A 21,920-nucleotide genomic window follows, 5' to 3' on the forward strand; every position below is an offset into this window, starting at 1 on the left:
ATCTGGCAATGTCATGTCAGTCAAAAATCTGGGAACTATTTGCTTTCATGTTGATTTTTAAAAACGAATTTATTTGAATTACAAAAAATTATTTGCTCATAAAAATAGATACACATCAGTAATTTGTAATTTGTTTATATACAATTTTATTTTTGGTTCCTATTTACGTGAAACAGTAAGTATAATTTAAATTTTAGCAACAATTTTATAAAAAATAGGACTCTTTTGAAGAAAATGGGACGAAATCATCATTGTACCGAAGATGAGAAAAAAATTGTTCAAACGATGAGAAATAAAGGAAAATCATTACGGGAAATAGCAAAGAGCATAGGAAGATCTTTACATTTTGTCCAAAATGCTTTATCTAAAAAACAAAAAAGAGAAACTCGCGGTAGACCAAAGAAAACCAGTCCAGATACAGATAGGCGGATCGTCCTTATGGTTAAAAAAGACCCTTTCATATCATCGAAAGCTATTTCTGCGCAGCTATGTAACGAAATCAGTCCACAAACAGTTCGTCGTCGTCTTTTACAAGCTAAATTGCCGGGAAGAATTGCCAGAAAAGTGCCACTAATGCGCCAAAAAAAATGGAGAAATATTTTATGGAGCGACGATACAAAAATAAATTTGTTTGGAAACGACTGCCAAAGAAATGTACGCCGACCAAAAGGAAAAGAATTCCACGTTAAATTTACAAAAAAGACGGTAAAACATGGCGGGGGAAACATAATGGTTTGGGGTTGCTTTTCATGGAATGGTGTTGGTCCGATATTCCGAATAGAAGATACCATGAATGCTAGTGGGTATAGAGACATATTGGAAAACGTAATGCTTCCATATGCATCGGAAAATATGCCATTAATATGGACATTCCAGCAGGACAACGACCCAAAACATAGTTCAAGATTAGTTAAAAACTGGTTCTTGGAGAATAACGTACCTGTTTTAAGCTGGCCCAGCCAATCCCCTGATTTAAACCCAATAGAAAGGAAGTTTTCAAAAATAAAGACGATTTATGGAAGAAAACGCAAAAAATATGGTACGAGATTCCATTGGAGAAGTGTCAGAACTTGATATCCAGTATGCCCAGAAGAGTGGAGAAAGTTTTACAAAACAAAGGTGGATATACTGGATACTAGCTTTACTTTAATAATAAACTAATTTTTTTAAGATAAAATTTATTAGCTTTTGTTTAATAAGAATTTTTAAAAATGTATCTATTATTATGAGCACCAAATTTTTCGAAATTTAAGAAATTTAATTTACTTTATAATATTTATTATTAATTATGAAATATTTTGTTTTTGTTTTTTACTCTCCTTTTAACTATAAATAAAAATCGACTGAATTTTTTTTATAATTTTACAATATACCATTATTTTTTTTCGTTTTTAAAAAATAAATTTTGGTGTATCTATTATTTTGAGCAGATGTGTATATGTACATATGTCATTTTGAAGGGTACATGTACGTCATTTCAATTTTTGGAAAAAAAATTTTCGAATTGTTTTTTTTATTTCAAATTTTTTTTTTTAAATTTTATAATTTTTTTTTAATATTTAGTCGTTGCAAAGGTCTTTGAAATATCTATCTATATTGTCTATATTAATGACTTAGTAATCCAGATATAGGTCAAAATCGAGGTTGTCCTAGTTTTTTCCTTATATCTCAGCAATTTGTGGACCGATTTTACAGAACCGGAAGAATTTCGGAGATATTGATGTATGAATCGTGTATGTAAGTTATTTGGGGGCTTCGGAAAGTTGATTTCAACATACAGACGGACAGACATGGCTTAATCGACTCCGCTATCTGTAAGATCCAGAATATATATACTTTATAGGGTCGGAAAATTATATTGTGGAAATTACAAACGGAATGACAAACTTATATATATACCCTTCTCACGAAGGTGAAGAGTATAAATGGATCCATTATAAGCCGAAGCGTAAGAAATCCTACGTGAAGTCCGGCCAACCAGCCTAATCGACAACAAAATCCATGGCGATCATGGCTCTGTATTCGGTGGGCTGAAGAGAAAAGATTATGAGCTGTTGAAATCTGGCGAAACCATCACAGGGAACCTGAACCGAACGCAACATACAGATTCGTTTGAAGCGATCAATGGCCGAAAAACACCCAGACATGAAACCGTAATATTCCATCAAGACAACACTCGGCAGCATGTTGCAATACCTGTTAAAAACTATTTAGAATGAAATGGTCTCACACGCCTTATAGTCAAGATATTGCCCCGTCGGACTAAAATTTGTGTCGATCGATGCACAACGCTCTCCCTGGGATACGTTTCACTTCAGAATAGAGTATTCGAAAGTGCACCTTTAAACAGGATACAAGCTCTTGATATCCACTTTTAAGTCTGTTTTTACCTAATTGATTTTTCTTGGAAATTTCTTATAATTTTTCTCCTAAAAATTTTATATTTTTCGGCTGAAATTAGTTATAAAAGAAAAAAGCAGAAAACTGACTTTTTCTTACGATTTTAAGGCATGAAAAACCGAACACTAAACTCTAATTTAATATAATTAACCCAAAGTTTAAACTTTAATCAAGAGTGGTGAACATTTAAACCACATAAAACATTAAAACTATGTGCATATTTGGATTTTAAGCAGTACTGTTAATGTTGCTCCCATTGTTGCATTTTTAAACTTATTGACTTAAAATTTTACTTTTGAATAAACAAAATATATGTACAAAAGTAAAAAAAGAATTACAAAATCCCAGCAAGTTTAAATATTCTAAACTTTAGCAGTCATTATCATTAGACTGCCGTCAGCAACATAGACAATCAAACAATAACTAAGCAAACAAATATCACTAACAGCGACAGCTATTTTCCAAACAGAAAAACTACAGAAAAAGCAATTTAACTATGAAATAAACTAAACTTAACTGAAATTGAGTAGAGTAGAGAATCGAGTTGAGTTGCTGTTCAAATGACGACCAAACATCATCATCATCATTATTATTATGTATAAATGATGGCGATCATGATGTTGCACAGTTGATTGTTGATTGCTTTAATTTTTTCTAATACTCTCTGCACATGCTTTGACGTAGTAGCTGGCAATCATCATTAACAACAACAAAAACAACAACTAAAAATAATACACTACTGTGCTGTTTCGCTGGCACCAGAGGTATTGCCGACACACATAATAAAATACGATTTTATAGGTTTATGCCGTCGTCTATATCATCAGGCAACAAACATCACATGCAGCAACAAACAGCCAACAACAACAACAACATTTGCGCCGGGGATTTTCTATGCTTTTGCGTAAATTTTTCTAGGCTGGGAATGAGGCAATCAGTTTAAGAGGCCCATATATAAGAACAACTCGCAATAACAAATGTTGTCGTTTATAAGCAGCCAACAACAGCAACTGCAAAATATACCATGACATTTTAAACGGTTTTTTGAAGTGAATTTTAAATATTTTTGGCGTTAATTACAATACAATATGTTTTAATGAAAATATTAAATTATTTTTGAAACCTTTTAAATATTTTTTGAGTCAAATTTTTAGCTTTTATTTTGAAACATTTGTACAATATAAATTTATTGAAAGTATTGACCGCCATTGTTAGCTATTACCTTTTCCCATCTTTCTGGCAACATATGGATTCTGATCCAATTTCTGATACTCTGTTCTGAAAAGAAGAGTATCCCAGAGATAGCGTTCTGCAGCGATCGAAACAAATATTAATCGGTTGGGGCAACAAAAAGTTGGCCAAACAATTAAAGGTCTGTCGTCAAACTGATTCAAATGTCATTAAACAGTATCGGGAGAACTTGTCCGTTGATAGAAAACCTGGTTCAGGGAGAAGGAATGTCCACATGATGTTTCTAAAGCCAATAAATAGAAAGCATTTTAAAAAGAGCCCCCAACACATCCGGTAAGAAAGCAGTGCGGTTAGCTCAGTAATCGCGCTATTTGGTACGAAATGTTAATGCCAATGCAGGTTTAAAAACATACAAGGCTCAAAAAGTTCCTGACAGGAACTCTGCTATAAGTTTAGAGTCCAAAGACAGAGCATGGAAATTAATGTAAAATTTTATAAAAAAAATATACCCGCTGCATAATGGATGACGAAACGTATGTTCTGGAACATTTTTGGCAGCTTTCGGGTCAATATTTTTATGTTGCTGATGCTTGAGGGAATGTTGTAGATAAGTTTAGGACCCAAAAACTGAAAATGTTCCCAAAATGTTCTTGGTATGGCAAGCAATATGCAGTTGCGGCAAAAGAAGCTAAACATTTGTTACAAAGGGATCTATAAATACCAAAATTCTGGTTTACAAAAGAGGATGCTTCCATTCATAAGACTTCTTAATGTGTCCTCTTATTGTTGGCCTGATTTGGCATCCTGTCACTATGGTAAGCAAGGTCTTGAGTGGTACAATATAGGCAAATACTCCATACTGGCTAGGGCCAGTGGAGAGATATTGGGCTCTTGTTAAAAGAGAATTGAAGAACACAATAAAGGTGTCCAAAAGTGTGGTAGATTTTTAACGGAGATGGCCTACGTGTTTTTAACAAAGTGACAGAAAGCTCTATAAAAACCTGGAAGAGTTTCTGGAAAAAGTTCATAAATTCATCACTATTGATTAGAACTATAAAAATAATATTTTTTGGAAGTTGTAATAAAAAATCATCAACTGTATGTATATTAAGATGTTTTCGATCTCACTCTTTATTTGAATAAATCATTTTTAAAAAAAATAAAGTAGGATTCCCCAGCCGATTTTGTTTTGCCCAGAAACATTAATCTTAACATAATGGAACACAATCAATTAGTTTTTTTTTTTCTGCACTACAAGACAGCCAACAAAATTATATATTTTTCATTTGCACATAATATTAATTGATAATAATTTATCAATCAACAATATTCACACAAAAATTTTAACCCATTGTTATTATTTTTTTGGGTGGAAAAACAACCCAGTGGCAGCCACAACAAAATTGACAGAAATATGAAGCCTATGGAATTGTCAACACATTAAAATTAATACTCGTACAGCTAAAAAACCCAACAACTACCAGCCGGCAGTAAAATAAAAATAATATTTTTCAATAACAAAATTTGTACATACGAACATAAAACAATATTCAATTTAGTTCAGTTCATTTCAGTTGAGTAGAGATGATGATTGCAATCATTATTTCTGGCAACTACAGAAAAGAAGCTGAAAAAAAAGATGAAAAAAAAAACAACGGCAACAATGTCATCATTGCCAGTCAGCCATCATTATAAACACATGTATGAAATTGTCAACAATAAAAAACAACAACAAAATACAAACATTTAATAAAAAAGAGACTTTACGCGACAAACAAATTGAACCCTACAACCTTTTTCTGTTTTTTCTTTTTTGGATGAGAGTTGTTGTTGTTGTTATTTCTGTATATATATTTTAAGCATATAATCAAAAGAACAACAAAAAAATCCCCAAATTATAATAATGTTTAGGTATAAAAAAATAGAACTAATCAGTGTGACAATTTCAAAACACTCAGCCACTCACACAAACATACACTAAAACAAATTGTGTTTATGATTTGTTGGCAAATGTCAAAACAATGAGAAATCTAAACAAACAACTGCACTGAACGTACTGCATTTGAAAATTGCAGTAAAAAAGGTGGTATGACGACAGTGTAAAAAATAAATAAATTTTTAAAATTAAAAATCTGTAGAATATAAATTTAGAGCTGCTATTGCACAGTGGGTTTGTGGATTGCAAATATTGAAACTTGCTAAAAACAAGTAAGAGAGCTATATTCGGCTGTGCCGAATCTTATAAAATCTTCACCAAATTACACTTCAAAATACAAATTTTAAATATTTTTAGGTAAACAAAATTTTTTTTTTTGCAAAGTAGTTTTTTTCATTTTTTGTTAAAAATGTTTTTTAATTTGTTAATTTCTTTTTTTTTAAATTTAAAAAAAAATTTTTGTTTTTAAAAATTTTTTTTTTTGGTGAAAAAAAAATTTGGGTAAAAAAATATTTTTTTCCGATTTTGACCCATTGTAGGTCCAACTTACTATGGTCTTATATGAACACGTCGTTGCAAAGGTCTTTCAAATATCTATCATTAGATATCCATATTGTCTATATTAATGACTTAGTAATCCAGATATAGGTCAAAAATCGTGGTTCTCCTGGTTTTTTCCTCATATCTCAGCCATTTGTAGACCGATTTTGCTGATTTTAAATAGCAAACTTCTCGAAGGCATGTCTGACAAAATTATTGAAGATTTGGATCCCGAAGATATCTGGGGCCTTCAGCAAATTGATTTCAACAGACAGACGGACATGGCTTAATCGACTCCGCTATCTATAAGGATCCAGAATATGTACTTTATAGGGTCGGAAATGAAAAATGTAGAAATTACAAACGGAATCAAATTTAAAGGCACCGTGTGACCAATAACAGTTTAACAGGCATTTGATTGCACAAAACTGATTTTTAAGATCGTTTTAGTCTGCGTCTCCACTGTATTGGTTTATTGCAGATAACAACTCTAAGCATTAATTCTCATTTACATTTGCAAATTTTTGCTAAAAATTTTATGACCGTAAAATTGTTGTTCTGTTGTTCAACAAAAAAATATCCAACAGCTTGGTTTTAAGTCGGTTGGTTGTTTGGTTGGATACTTTTTGGGAAGCTCAATTTACACGTTTTCTTTCAAACTTCTTGTGAGACTTGAGTTAAGATGTCGTTATTGTTTGTTTTTTTTTATTTTTATTTTAAACTAAATGCTTCTGGTTATGAACGTTGTTTTCGTTCTCAATGTTGTTGTTTTTTTTTTTTGTTGTAAAATAGTAGTCCATGTGTTTGATGTTGTTATTGGGGAAACAACTTAATGTTATCGTTATATTAAGAGTTCTTTTTTCTTTCTGTTTCATTTCGAACCGAGAAATGTTTTTGTTACAATTTTGTTTGACGTTTTGTTTAATACACCATCGTTTAGTAGACTTAAACGTCAGATGACTTTTAGTGAGTTAAACTGTCACATGAATATTGTTGTTTTTGTTTATTTTATACTTTTTAAATGTGTTGTTGTTGTTGCTGCTGGTGACTGAGTAAGTGCTGGCTCTGGGTTTTACAAAAAAAAATCCAGTCATCGTTTTTACTGTGACTCTGTTTGCATACATTTGCACAGTACAATTTGTGTGGTGTTTTTTGTTGTTGTTGTTCCTTCTTACTTTATTGTATTTTTGCAAAGTACTTTTTTATTTATTTGTTTTTACAGTCATCATACAAATATACACAGTCGACGACTGCGACGTATGTACGTTTCGACAGTCTCACGACTCCAAGTGGTTTTTCATTACTCTTTATTTTGTTGTCGTTTTTTTTTATTATTATTTTTTGTTAAGTTCTCAGAATAAAAATTGCTTTCATTGCAGCACTCATTCCTCTACAGTGTAGAGTCTACACAGACAAACTTTATTTTATACCAGCTCAACACAAAAATAAATAAAAAATAAAAAAAATAATATTAAAACGTTAAATTTGCTAGTGTGCTGTTCAGTCATTATTATTATTTTTTATTTATACATTCGTATTCCCAGCAGAGAATCATCATACAAAATACAAATTTAAAGAATGAACGACGAGAACCAACGATTGTTCACACAAAAGTACACTCGAGAAAATAATTGTGGTGAAACAAGTTGTAAAAACAAAAGAGCAAACAGTATGGCATCACTTAGCCACAGTGATGCCAACTAAAGTTAATCAATCAGTTTATTCAAGTCGTTTAATATGCAATAGAACTTGAAACTCTTACTTTGTGGAACAAAAATTGAAATTTAAACATCTCTACAAAACGCATATAGATTTTTAAACAAAATTTTGTTATAAAACAAAAATATTATCATAAATTCTATATTTTAATCATTGAAAACGGATTATTTAACAAATCTGGATATTCCCATCATCTTTAATATGCTCTATAAATTAAACTACAATCATAGCTTGTAGAAAATAAAGAAATCCAAAAATTAACATTTTAAGAATTCTATATGGCATTTTGGTGTTATTCTTTATTTAAAAAAATTATGGTTAATCGCAGCTTACGACGAACTTGTTGAAAAATTAATAAATTTTGTACATACCAAATTTGTAGCATTTTGAAAATAAATAATGTGCATACATATCAATTTAAAAGCAAATTATTACCTGCAAGAGAAAAGAGATAAATTAAATTAATTAAAAATTAGAAAAATACCTATATTACATGTAAAATACTAAATTGACTACATATTCGATAAAAAAAATTCCTTAAATGTGATACCTAAAAGGGCTGAGATCGAAATCAATATTTCACATGAAATATTTTCCTTTTTTCGTTCACCAGCTTTGTTCTCGTGAAGAAATTCCCCTTATTGTGAAATTATTAGATGGAATTTAGTAAACAATAAACAGCTGTTACGAACAAAATTAACTATTGTGAATGAAAAGTTCATGGGTATATCACGATAGCAATTTTCCCTTCGAGGGAAATGGATATTTCATGGGAACATAAATTTCACATGTTATTGCCGATAGGGGTAAATGTGTTCGGCCTGCTTAGGGATCCTGTCACTATGGTAAGCAAGGTCTTGAGTGGTACAAGAACAATAATTGGTTATTTGGAGGCAAATCCTCCAAACTGCCTGCAGCTAAGGCCAGTGGAGTGATATTGGGATCTTGTTAAAAGAGAATTGAAGAGCACAAAAAAGGTGGTAGATTTTAAACGGAGATGGACTACCTGTTAGAACAACGTGACAGAAAGCACTATAAAAACCTTAATGGAAGGATATTTTAGGGGTAACGGTTGTTATTGTAACAGCAGTGGTTGCTGGATAGACAATTCTTGGCCGAAAGAACTCGGTCATTCCGGTGCGTAGAACCGGGTGTAGTGACTTTACCATTAATAATGTATGATTTAGATACCTATCTTACTAACTTTGAGATCTTTAGGTTCGTAGTGATGTGAAAACATACCGAATTATAGCGTTCCGATATTTTTTTTTGAATTTTTGCTCTTAATCATCTGGTAGCCCTAATCCACAGCTATCTGACATGTTTGTCAATAACAAAACTAATTTTCTTGAGTGTAAAACGTCAATATGATGATGGCACATTGCAAAATGTGTGTTCGGTTGTGCTTGGCACAAATGAATGTTATATGAACAGAGAACTGAATACTGAACATAGAACTCTGAACAGAAAAACAACAATAAAACCAACAACCACATTTTGCAAACAAGCAAAATGTACTACTACACTCAGTCGTTGTAGTCATCATCATCATCATCATCGTATAAAATACATTAAAAACTAAAATCGAGCACAACAATATTTTTTAAGTACACAGAAGAAGAACAACAACAAGCAGGAATAAAACTGAACGAATCAACACAGAACATGAAAATTCAGACACAGAGCCACACACTCACCAACTTGTGCAAATACATAATATGAACCACCATTTGAACATACACACCCACTCGGTAATTTTTATAACATTTTTCAACAGAACCAAACAAAAATAAAAACAACAACAACAACATATGTACATAACAAAGGTTGGTCTGGTCTAAGCGACAGTCGGGTCTGTCAGCTAGTCGAATTGTCTGACCGACTGACGAACTGAGACATTGCTTGTATGAATTGTTTGCCTCATTTTATATGAGCTTTATTTCACATAAAAATAATAAAATATAATTTCTGTCAGAATAAATATTCGTGTTCTCATTCTCGCCATGTCGTCGTAATATTTGTACATAAGGAGTGAGATCGAAGAAATCTTAACATACATAAATAAATGTTAATAAAAAAGAAACCACTAAATCTACAGTTTTGATTTTTTTTTTTGTGGAATTTATGAACCTTTTCCGGAAGCTCTTCCATTAAGGGTTTTATAGTCCATCTCCGTTTAAAATCTACCAAACTTTTGGACACCTTTTTGTGTTCTTCAATTCTCTTTTAACAAGACCCCTGGCCTTAGCTCCAGGCAGTTTGGAGTATTTGCCTCTCTTGGTGGAAATATTACATTATTATTATTATTCTTGTACCAACCAAGATCTTGTTTACAAATGTGACAGGACAGAAGTGAGTGGACACATTAAGAAGTCTTATGAATGAAAGCATTTTCTTTTGTAAACATTCCTTGATGTAAATTTCGGTATTTATAGAGCCCTTTGTAACAAATGTTTGGCTTCTTTTGCCGCAACTGCTTGTCATACCAAGAACTTTTTGGGAACTAAACTTCTCTACAACATTCCCTCGAGCATGAGCAACATAAAAATATTGACCCGGAAGCTGTGAAAAATTTTCCAGAACATACGTTCCGTCATCCATTATGCAGCTGGTATATTTTTTTATAAAAATTGACTTCAATTTCCGTGCTCTGTCTTTGGCCTCAAAAATTCTTCAAAGTTCCTGTCATAAAAGCCATAAATGTTTTTCAACCTGCATTGGCTTTAACTTTTCGAACCGAAGAGTCCGAGTACTGAGCTGCTGCTTTCCTACCGAATGAGTTGGGAGCTCATTTGAAAATGCTTTCTATTTATTGGCTTTAGAAACATCATGTGGAACATTCCTTCTCCCTAAACCAGGTTTTCTATCAACGGACAAGTTCTCCCGCTATTGTTTAATAACATTAAAATCAGTTTGTCAGCAGACCTTCGATTGTTTGTCCAAATATTTATATGACCAAGTTGGGTTTTGATGAATATATTTAAAGATTTCAGTACGCACTTTTTTCTCGTCACTCATTTTAATCAGATTAACAACAAATGAACATAATTGAGATTAAACATAACCACGAATCATGCGAATCAATATTTCACATGAAATATTTTCCCTTTTCCTTTTTTCGTTCATGAACTTTGTCCACGTGAAAAAATTTCCCATGTTGCGAAATTTTTAGATGGAATTTTGTGAACAAAATCAACTATTGTGAATGAAAAGTTCATGGGAATATCACGATAACAATTTACCCTTCGAGGGAAATAGATATTTCATGGAAACATACTTTTCAAAGGCAAAAAGGGTTCAAAGTTTTAAGGAAAACCGTGTGTTAAGGTTTTTTCAATCTCACTCCTTAATACTCTGTGAATTTATTTTGTTTACGACTACGGATTTATATGTTGAGTAATACTCTTTTTATACCCTACACCAGCAGATGTAGACGGAGTAATAATCCAAAATCGAGCGAATAGTATAAAAATCGAGTCAGATTCACTTTCTTTGGCACTTAGATCCAACATAATTATATTTCCTTTTGTTTAAATAAACACAAACTGCGAAGAATTTTGCTTGTCTACAGATACACCCTCTAGTCTCTAGAGGGAATCGAACCCACAATCCTCAGATTGATAGTCTATCGGAGCACCAAAATGTAACGATATTTAGCAGAAAAAATTTTCCGAATGTCAAGACTATCACGATTTTTATTAAGGTGAAAGTTATTTTTATGTCGATATTAAGATTTAAGTATACATACATATTCACCCCTATCGCAAATCAATATTTCACATGAAATATGTTCCCTTTTCCCATTTTTCGTTCATCAACTTTGTTCACGTGAAGAAATTCCCCTTGTTGTGAAATTTTTAGATGGAATATTAACAGCTGTTACGAACAAAATCAACTATTGTGAATGAAAAGTTCATGGGAATATCACGATAGCAATTTTCCATGTTTTTTCACATGTTTTTAATGATAGGGGTGAATATATAATCACTCCTATCGGCAATAACATGTGAAATTTTTATTTCCATGCAATATCCATTTCCTAGAAGGGAAAATCGCTATCGTGATATTTCCATAAACGTTTCATTCACAATAGTTGATTTTATTCGTAACAGCTGTTAATATTCCATCTAAAAAAATCACAACATGGGGAATTTCTTCACGTGAAGAAAGTTGATGAACGAAAAATGGGAAAAGAGAACATATTTCATGTGAAATATTGATTTGCGATAGGGGTGAATATGTATGTATACTTAAATCTTAATATCGACATAAAAATAACTTTCACCTTAAGAAAAATCATATAACCAAATGCAAGAAGCGGTCCCTGATATATAAAAACTGTTGCAGGGTATCAAAAGGCCAGTTTGGCCCAACTATCTAGCATTTAGCAGTATTGTACTGGCACAAACATTTTTTTTCAGTATTTTCTGCGTCTTAACGTGAGTATAACAACTACAAATATTAAAAGTATGACTACTAACACTCCGTTGCAGGAAGAATTCAATATAAGATCATTTGAAAACGTCTATTAAATCAGCAAAGTAAAATATACATGCAATACATATGTATGTATATATAATGAATGAATGTAGTAACAATGTAAGAGAACGAGAAGAATGGGGGGAATATGATTTATTTATCATGGCTCTGATGATGAATTATACAAAAATGTTGTAAATGAAAGTGAGTATAGAATGTAGTTACGGTAAAGAAAAGAAAATTGTATGATAAAAACAAATATATATGCATTCTTAGTTCCGCTATACGGCTTTAGTATTTATTTTCTAGGATCTGTTAACTTTAATTTAACAGCTGATTGAAGCATCTAACAGAAATGATTAAAATACAAACTGTTGTCATGTTGTCATTTATGTCATATTTTTATATACATATGTGGAAATCGATGTCTTCCGATCGGGATGAAATTTGCACCAAGGTTAGTCCTATTTTCAACAAGATCGAGAACTCTCTGTCAAAATTTGACATTTTGGCCAAACAGGTGTTTTTTCGCAAAATGTGTCCCAAATATTTTAGCCAGTTATTTCTTTTCCAGCATTATTTTTCTGTTTTGTTTTTGCAAATTAAAAGTATGTACTATTTTAAAAGTAAATTTGTTGAAACATTGTTGCTTAGCCACAAAGCTTAACATTTAAAACGAAACAAATGTTCAAACACAAGCATGTAACATTTATGTTAACAGTTACGAACATAAACATTTCTAAACTTATGTCACGTGGAGACGTAGAGATCATGATTTATAACCACGATTGGCTACCGTTACTACCTATAACTTCTTTCTAGCAGTTGAAAAGTCTCCATGGTTTTGCCAATGCTAAGAAGTATAAATTCTATAGAGATCAGGTTCTATTATCGCGACAGTTTACAAAAAAACGGGTTCTATTTTAGCGACTTTTATCCGTTTTTTTTTTTTTTAAAAATTCGATTATTTCAACCTTTTTGATGTTTTTGATGTTCAATTTTGTCAGTTTATTCGTGTCATTTGTTGTGTAAATAAGAAAAATTCAAAATATGTTATAGACAACGATTTCTCCAAACTTAATAATTTGTATTGTATCATTTGTACTCCGAAATTTATCAAACCAATTCAGGGGCCAAATTACCGCATTCGATATCGAATAAAATTGATCGTAACTTTCTTATTTAAGATTATGGCATTCGATATTGAGCAAGAAATTTAGTACATTTTATTATAATTTCGATATCTAAATCATTTTCGATCACGAATGCGGTAATTTGGCGCCGGGTTTCAATGCCAGATGGTCGAAGAAATTTAAGCGTCGACATGGAATTAGATTTTTAAAAATTACAGACGAGAAATTGTATTCGAAATCTCATCTTATTGATCCATCCAAAACTACGGCATCCAAAACTACAATGCCGACGAATCCGAATTTATATTATAGGATACTTTCAAATCACACTCTTGTCACAGGTAATGAGAAAACGGCTCCCGGAAAAAAATTTGTAAAGAGCGAATGCTGACATAAACACTGGATTCACGATGAATTTCATGTGGAAAGTAATTAAATGGTATTATCAGACACGGAATCAGAGGATTTATACGATAGTGGTCATGAAGAAAACTAAATTAAAGTGGACGATTGTATAACATGTATAAACATAGACATACAATGGGATATGGAAAATGATTCAGTTTTTATTTTAAAAAATAATTTGCCAAAAAAGCAACTCAAAATCTCCAATTTCTTTAAAAATGCAAATATATCAATAAAAACAATTCTAATTTTAAAAAAATATATTAAATTTTTTTATAAAATTTTGGGTTCTGTTATCGCGAAGATTAAGTTTTTGTGACAGGTCTAGTTTTTAATTAGTCGCGAATATATTTGGTAAAAAGTAAGAAATTTAAATTAGCGAATATGTATGTAACGTATGTAATTCCCTATATGTAACATTTTCTTAACTCTTACAAATTGCTGGTAAAATAAGAAAAACTCTGTTGCCCCTAACAACACTCTACAAAACAATTTAAAATAAAAACTCTGGCAACTTTTTAATAACTATGTACTACTAAAAACAACAGCAACAACAAAGCTGCCTGACAGTCGGAGGGAGCAAGAGTGCGGGAGAAAGTTCAAAGTGTAAAAGTTTAACATAAAAAATGCTACATAAATGGAAAACAAGAACCTAGAGCAACACATCCATACATTACTACTACTACTTCTACTAACAACAACCAACAACAACAATTACAATAACCACATCAACTATGAGTGTTATTAAACAAAACTGTTTTCTAACTGTTTTGAACTCAAGTTATGACGACAAAGTATTAGAATAAAGTTTTCTTTGGGTGTTTTTTCCCCACTTTTATTTTGCTATTCAAAAAGCTACTTGTGGTTTTTGTTTTATAAAAAATGCTGTTATTATATTGTTGTTGCTTTTTACATTCTTTCATTTTTCGTCTGCAAATGTTTTTTACTACAACAAACTTCCGGTTTCAAGGGTAAAGTTTACACAGTCACAGAGTTTCTTTTGATGATAGTAAATAAATCTTATTGCTAGCTAGCTCTTTAACAAAAAAAAAAAGAAATAGCAGAACATTCACAAATGTTTGCATGAAGAAGCCAACCTTTAGCAAGGGGCAGATATAACTAAATGACGAACTAAGCTAATGGACCATTATTTAAAGTTATAGTTGTAGTTCTGGCTACTGCTGCTAGCTGTTTCTTTTTTAGTTGAGTTGTAAATAGAACAAAGAAAATTGTGCCCAACAAAAAAACGTGTAGTCAGTCAAGTTTTTACCTACAGGGAATACAAACTAGTGTTGTAATTCAATTGGCTCCACATTGAGACACAGTGGAACTGAACGATTTAGATTTTATGAAATTTATAGCTGCAACTTGTGATTCAATACCTGTTAAAATTAAAGCTTTCAGTATAAAAATTAGATTAAAACTAATTTTAATCCACTAATACCCCGGTTTGCGTCGCTAATTGGGCCCGGAGAAACGCGAGGCAAATCGAAGCACGATTTTCAATACATTTGTAATGATTTTCAATTAATTGGTTCTGCGGTTTTTGTTTTAGCGCGGCAAGTTTTGCTATACTTCTTTATTTGAGAAAAAGTCACCAAAGCTTATGGTGGATATGATTCATCGGTGTTTACGTTCGAGAGATGGTTTTTTGACACGGAAGACAAAGATTGTCCAGGCCAGCCGAAGAAGTTTGAAGACAAAGAATTGGAGGCATTACTACATGAAGATTGTTTTCAAACTCAACAGCAGCTTGCAGAACCATTGGGATCTACCCAAGCAGCATTTTCGAAACGTTTGCAAACAGCAGGATTCATCCAAAAGCAGGGAAATTGGCTACCAAACGAATTGAAGCCGAGTCTTTGAAAAACGATTATGCATGTCCGAAATTATGCCAATCAGCCGAATCGACTCCAAAGCCAAATATCCATGGCGATAAGGCAATGCTCCGTATTTGGTGAGAGCAAAAGAGTCCTACTATTATGAGCTGCTGAAATCTGACCAGATCATCACAGGCAACCAGTACCGATCGCAACTGATTCGTTTGAAGCGAGCATTGGCCGAAAAACGCCCCGAATATGCGGCCAGACATGAAACCCCAATATTCTATCATGACAACGCTGGCCATATGCTGCAATATCTGTTATAACCTATTTATAAAAAACTGGTTGGGAAGTTTTGCCTCGGCCGCTTTATAGTCAGACCCATGGTAGGCGTTCATATTGTTCAGGTTACGATGATTTTCGTCAAACAACCCGAATGTGAACAAAAGAGCGTAAAAATACACACAATTCATTCAGTTTCTTGATGTTGTTGTGGATATTTTATTTTTTACCCAAAAGAGCACACAAATTAAATGCCTCTTTTTGCCTACCACTGATCTAAACTAAGAAATTATGTAGATTTCGAACTGTTAGCCGCATGACAAATGAGGCTAGTATTGGTTGATATCGCACCACGAAAAAAAACCCGTACTGCTTGTATAAAATTTGCCAATGAACATTTAAACTGGTCGAGATGTTATGTATCCATAAGCTGAGGAACGAAATTTACCCCAAACACAAATCTAAGGTTGTAACTGAGCGGTTACAATTCATTGAGATACCTACATCTTTTGAAGTTTCCTGCCCAAAAGTCAGATCTCAATCGCATGGAAAACCAAAGAGAATGATAGATATCAAAATAAGGTATCAAAATTATAACTCTATGGAAGCTTTATATTTCAAAGCAGAATCTTTAATTGGTTGAATGCATAGTCGCTGTAAAGCTGTCATAAAAAACAAAGGATGTGTCACTAAAAGGACCAGATAATTTTTGTAAAAATTAAACCTAAGTTTCCATTGTTTTGTCAATACCAGAATAATCTGGCATGTGATGAAAAACGATCGTTTTGAAAACTGAAATCAATTTCAAAAAAGATGTAGGTGTGATGAATTTCGATTGATTTCATATTAAATTTTTGGTTAATTCCGTATAATTTTTATGGCAAAAAACAACAAAATATGCAACTCTCTTAATTAATGTGAAAATTTAATTTCGATAAATTCGTTTTAAAGAAAATTGGAATTTGAAATGAATATGACAAAACGATTCAAACAAGAATATTTTTGGATTGTGACCTATTAGTTGAATATTGGAAAAAGTTTCCATTGTATTGTCAACCTCTATATAAATACTGTACATAAGCCATTTTTGGCTTTCTGTAGATCTCTGCGAGACATTGAGATTTGTGAAATCAAACTACATATTTTTATAACAATTTATTACTCTGTATTCATTAAACAGCCCCACTATGCAAAATAAAAACATTACTCGCATAATGGCGCCATGCCTACAACAACTATTTTTATTGTAAGCTCTACAACAATAACAACAAACAAGAAAAACAAACAAACTAAAAACATTGATAATGTTAGTTGATATGTTAAAATATGAAGATAAATGTTGTTGATTGCAAAAACCAACAAAAATGTTAACAACAACAACGAAATAAATAAGAAAAGAGAACTGACAACTGAAAATGTGTTTGTTGTAAAGCCTACAAACAACAAACAGCAAATAAAAAATGTGTAAATAATACGCATATAAAGGCATTAATAAAAAAATAACAAGAAAAAAAATGGGCGAGAATACAAAAATAAAATGTGGCATAAACAAACGAGAATTCCGTACAAAAGAAAAAGTAACATTAATCACGTATCACGTCAGGGTGGAGGCTTTACTGGGACTTATTATGAGTAAGTACGTGAACACCAACTAAAAAAAAGAAAACCGGAGGGAGAATTTATGGCAAACAGAAACACTCACGGACACTGTGGCAGACTGTGAAACGTTAGAAAAAGCGAAATAAAAATATAATCTTGATAAATAATTTCATGTACGTGCAAAAAAAATATATAAAAAAAATTGACATATGAGTTTATTTTATCTTTAGCAAAGCTAAATACAAACTAGTTAACAAAATATGTTTGTACAGAAAATAATTTTTGCTGCTTAATTAAAAATTTGATTTTCAAAGTCAAGGCTTTTGCTTGTGCACACAGGACATTCCAGTTTTCTTTCTAAAAATAAGCTGAAAATTGTATTTAATGCCTTTAATTGTGTAAAAATCTTTATTTTCTTTAAAACTGAACTAAAATTGGGGATTTTTCTTGCAATGTTTACATTTTTGGTTTATTTTCTTGTTCTTTTTCATAACAGTCATTCACAGTGAATGTTGAAAGTGTTGCCAACTATTATTATTAGCAAGTGTTTTGTTTTTATTAAAATTTCTAATAAAACCAGACTTAAATAACAATAATTTAACAAATTTAACATTACATAACATGATTTACATTAAATTATCACATTTGCTAAATCACCTGTTGGGAAAATCTTGCTAATAATAATTTCATGGAACTCAGACTTTTTTCCATAATTAATGATTTGCATTATTTTTTTTTGAGCAAAATACACAGTAATAACAATAAATTTATCATGAATATGTGTGTTTTTTTCCTTATTTGTTAATGTATGGCAATATTTGTTCAACCTTTTGTTTTGATTCCATATTTTTATCATTAATTGTTTAATGATTTATTTTTTTTGGTATTTTATTGTTTACACGTGTTTTATTGTATTTATTATTAAAATTATGCATATTTTTTGTATTAATAAGCGTGTAATTAGGGTAATTTATGTTTTACTTTTATAAATAAGTTGTTTTCAGTGCTGTAATAATATTTCTGTTTCAGTTATATTGGGGAAAATGGGTAACGTATAATTTAAATCTAATTTTATTAGGATTTTTAAGCCTGGTTTGAAATACATACACATTCCAAAATATGGTGAAAGTGAAAGCAGAAATAACTGAGATTTTTATTACTCTTAGCCAGGAATTAGTTAAATCTATTTCAGCTTAACCCTTTAACCCGCAAGAGTGCATCCAGGCATGCATTACTAAACACCAATTATCTCAAAAAGTAATCATAATTTTTGTTTTTAATTTAACTGTGACTTTAGTTACAGATTTGTTAACATTTCTCTCGAAGGTCAAAATGCATTCTGACTTTTAGTTTTTGTTCTGTCAGCTGTTTTGTCAGTGCTGTCATAATTTTAGCACGTGAAATTTTGTGTGTGTGTGTTTTTTTAAAATCAAAGTTTTACTAATTTTTAGTCGCCCGATCTATTCCAAATATTCTTTTATTAGTTCTTTTTAATTAGTTTTTCAATCGTCAACAATTCCCTGAGGCACTCTTCACCTTTTTGCACCTGATTCCTAAACTTAATTTGCAAATTAGTTTCTGACGGCTGTTCAGAGTTTATTGGGTCATAATTACCCTAAAAGAAATTAGTCGACAACTTTTTTTAAAGTTTGCGGGTTAGAGGGTTAATTCACTAAAAACTTAATTCGGAATTAAAAAATGTCCATTCCCAAAATCTAAAATTTAGCTTCATGCAAAGACTTTTATTTACATAGAATTCATACATCATTGAAATAATTCTCATTCAATCTTTGAATTATTAAATTCCTTTACAAAATAAATTGAGAAAAAAATGTCTAATGCCTTTGAATTGAAAACAATTTAATCATTCAATAAAATTGATTAAGCTACATACTTTGTAATGGATGTGAATTAAAGAAAACTTGAATGATTTAACAGGGAATTAATTCTACAAAGAATGAATTCTTAATGAAATAAAGTCAATACGTTTGCAGTACTAAGGAATTAAGGCAACGAATAATGGAATTGTTAAGAGAATATATTTAATTTGGTTTGAATTAACCGGAATTAACGCTTAATTCTTTCGAACCTTTGGTTTCAAATAATTGTAAAGATTTTTTTATTCAATTAATGTTTAATTGCGAACCTTTGGTTTCAAGTAATTCTAAAGATTTTTTTTATTCAATTAATGTTTAATTAACCCAATATTATTTCCACAAATTAAACATACGAAACTAAATTTATAATTTTCATTAAAAAAAGCATATCGTTTCAAAATAACATAACATCATACAGACTTAAACTTAACTTCTCCTATTTTATCTTTAAACAGAATGACAAACACATTTCCGTATTAAGATTTTTCTTTTTTTTTATTAGTTTTAAGTTATTTCACATTATCAAACATTTGATTTTGTTATTTTTGTTGTTACGTTATTTTACATTTTAGGTGACGATATATAACCTTAAAATGTTTATTACTAACGTTACTAACTCTATTTAAAATTGTAAAGAAAATAGAACAGGATTTATTCACACTTTCATACTCATTATTTTTGCGTAAATGGGGCATGAAAACCAAAATAATGGGGTACAATAAACAACAACCCGGCTTAACAAAAATAAAAATAACAATAGCAAGAAAAACAACAATTGCAAAAAACATAAATATTAAAACAAAGGAAAAAACAAAATAGCTCAAATTCAAATGATATTTTAAACAAAGTTTTTTTTTTACTTAAATTTTTTATATTTGAAACATTTTAAAGGTTCTTAAAGATGTCATCATTAAAACTGATTATATTTTATTTGACTATATCTTTATCATCCAAAAGAACATTATTTTTCATAAATTAGTATCTTAGAAACTGTTCTCACTCCATATGTACATACAAACAAAGTCAATCATATTGGCAACACTATTTACATGTAATACAAAATGTCCAACTTGCAAAATCTCTCAGAGAACGAGCCGCCATTTTGTTAAGGCTGTCGGATAGTTATAATTAGTGTGGGTTGCCACCACCAATCTTGAAAAACCTTAATTCAGAAAAAATTCTAGATTTTTTTGAAAAAAGTGTTAAAAAAATATAACAAATAAAATTAAATGAGCTTGAAACTAGAAATAATTGATAATTTTTTTACGTATTCATTAAACTGTTTAAATTTTCTTATTTTTAATAAAAAAAAATCAACCACTTGTTATGCCTTTATAAAAATTCATCCTCAAACATTAAACTGTTTTTTTGTTAAGAGTTTTATATTCGTTTTAATGTGTATTTTAGTGGTTTTATTATAATAAAAATGTGTAAAAAGCTGCAAAATTGCTTCTATTGTTCTGCTTTAAACATAATACATTTTGTTTTTTGAAAGTAGTAAGGGATTTTGGGTGTTTTTTTCGTCGTTTTAAATGTTGACCTAGGTTATGAAAAAGGGTGTGTTTGTTTGGCTATTTTAGTTGCTTTTTTACTTCTATTTAAACTTCAAGGTTTTGATTAATTTTTCTTTAATACAATTCTGAAAAGTTCTGATTAAAATGAGTGACGAGAAAAAAGTGCGTAGATACTAAAATTATTAAACATTTTCAACAAAACCCAACTTGGTCCTACAAAAAGTTGGCCAAACAATCAAAGGTCTGCCGTCAAACTGATTCCAATGTTATTAAACAGTATCGGGAGAACCAAGGCGAATTTATATACAAGGTGGTGTCGGTGGCGAATTCAGGAAAATACGAGCGAATTCATTAATTTTTTATATATGGAGTGTGACATTCAAAACCACTCTCTCATTGTTTCGAATGTCAAACTCCATAAGTAAAAAATGCATGAATTCGCCACCGACACCACCTTGTATATAAATTTGCCTTGGGGAGAACATGTCCGCTGATAGAAAACCTGGTTTAGGAAGAAGGACAATTCCACATGATGTTTCTAAAGCCAATAAATAGAAAGCATTTCCAAAAGAGCTCTCAATACATCCGGTAGGAAAGCAGCCCGGTTAGCTCAGTACTCGGATACGAAAAGTTAAAGCAAATGCAGGTTTAAAAACATACAAGGCTCAAAAAGTTTCTGACAGGAACTTTGAAAAAAAAATTAGAAGCCAAAAAGAGCGCACGGAAATTGGAGTTAAATTTTATAAAAAAAATATCTGCTGCATAATGGATGACGAAACGTATGTTCTAGAAAATTTTTGGCAGCTACCGGGTCAATATTTTTATGTTGCTGATGCTCGAAATGTTGAAAAAAAGTTTAGGACCCAAAAGCTGAAAATTTTCCCAAAAGTTCTTGGTATGGCAAGCAATATGCAGTTGCGGCAAAAGAAGCCAAACATTTGTTACAAATGCCACTATAAATACCGGAATTTACATCAAAGAATGTTTACAAAAGAGGATGCTTCCATTCATAACTCTTCCTA

At 31.1% G+C, this 21,920-nt stretch overlaps 1 protein-coding gene across 9 annotated transcripts in view; it reads right to left on the minus strand.

Annotated features, from left to right (window-relative positions):
• The window catches only part of osa (trithorax group protein osa), a 163,879-nt gene that overhangs the window by 56,589 nt on the left and 85,370 nt on the right, over positions 1–21,920 (minus strand). The gene's annotated exons all lie outside the window — the stretch shown is intronic.

Source organism: Calliphora vicina, chromosome 1 (assembly GCF_958450345.1).
Source record: "Calliphora vicina chromosome 1, idCalVici1.1, whole genome shotgun sequence".
Classification (NCBI taxonomy): domain Eukaryota; kingdom Metazoa; phylum Arthropoda; class Insecta; order Diptera; family Calliphoridae; genus Calliphora; species Calliphora vicina.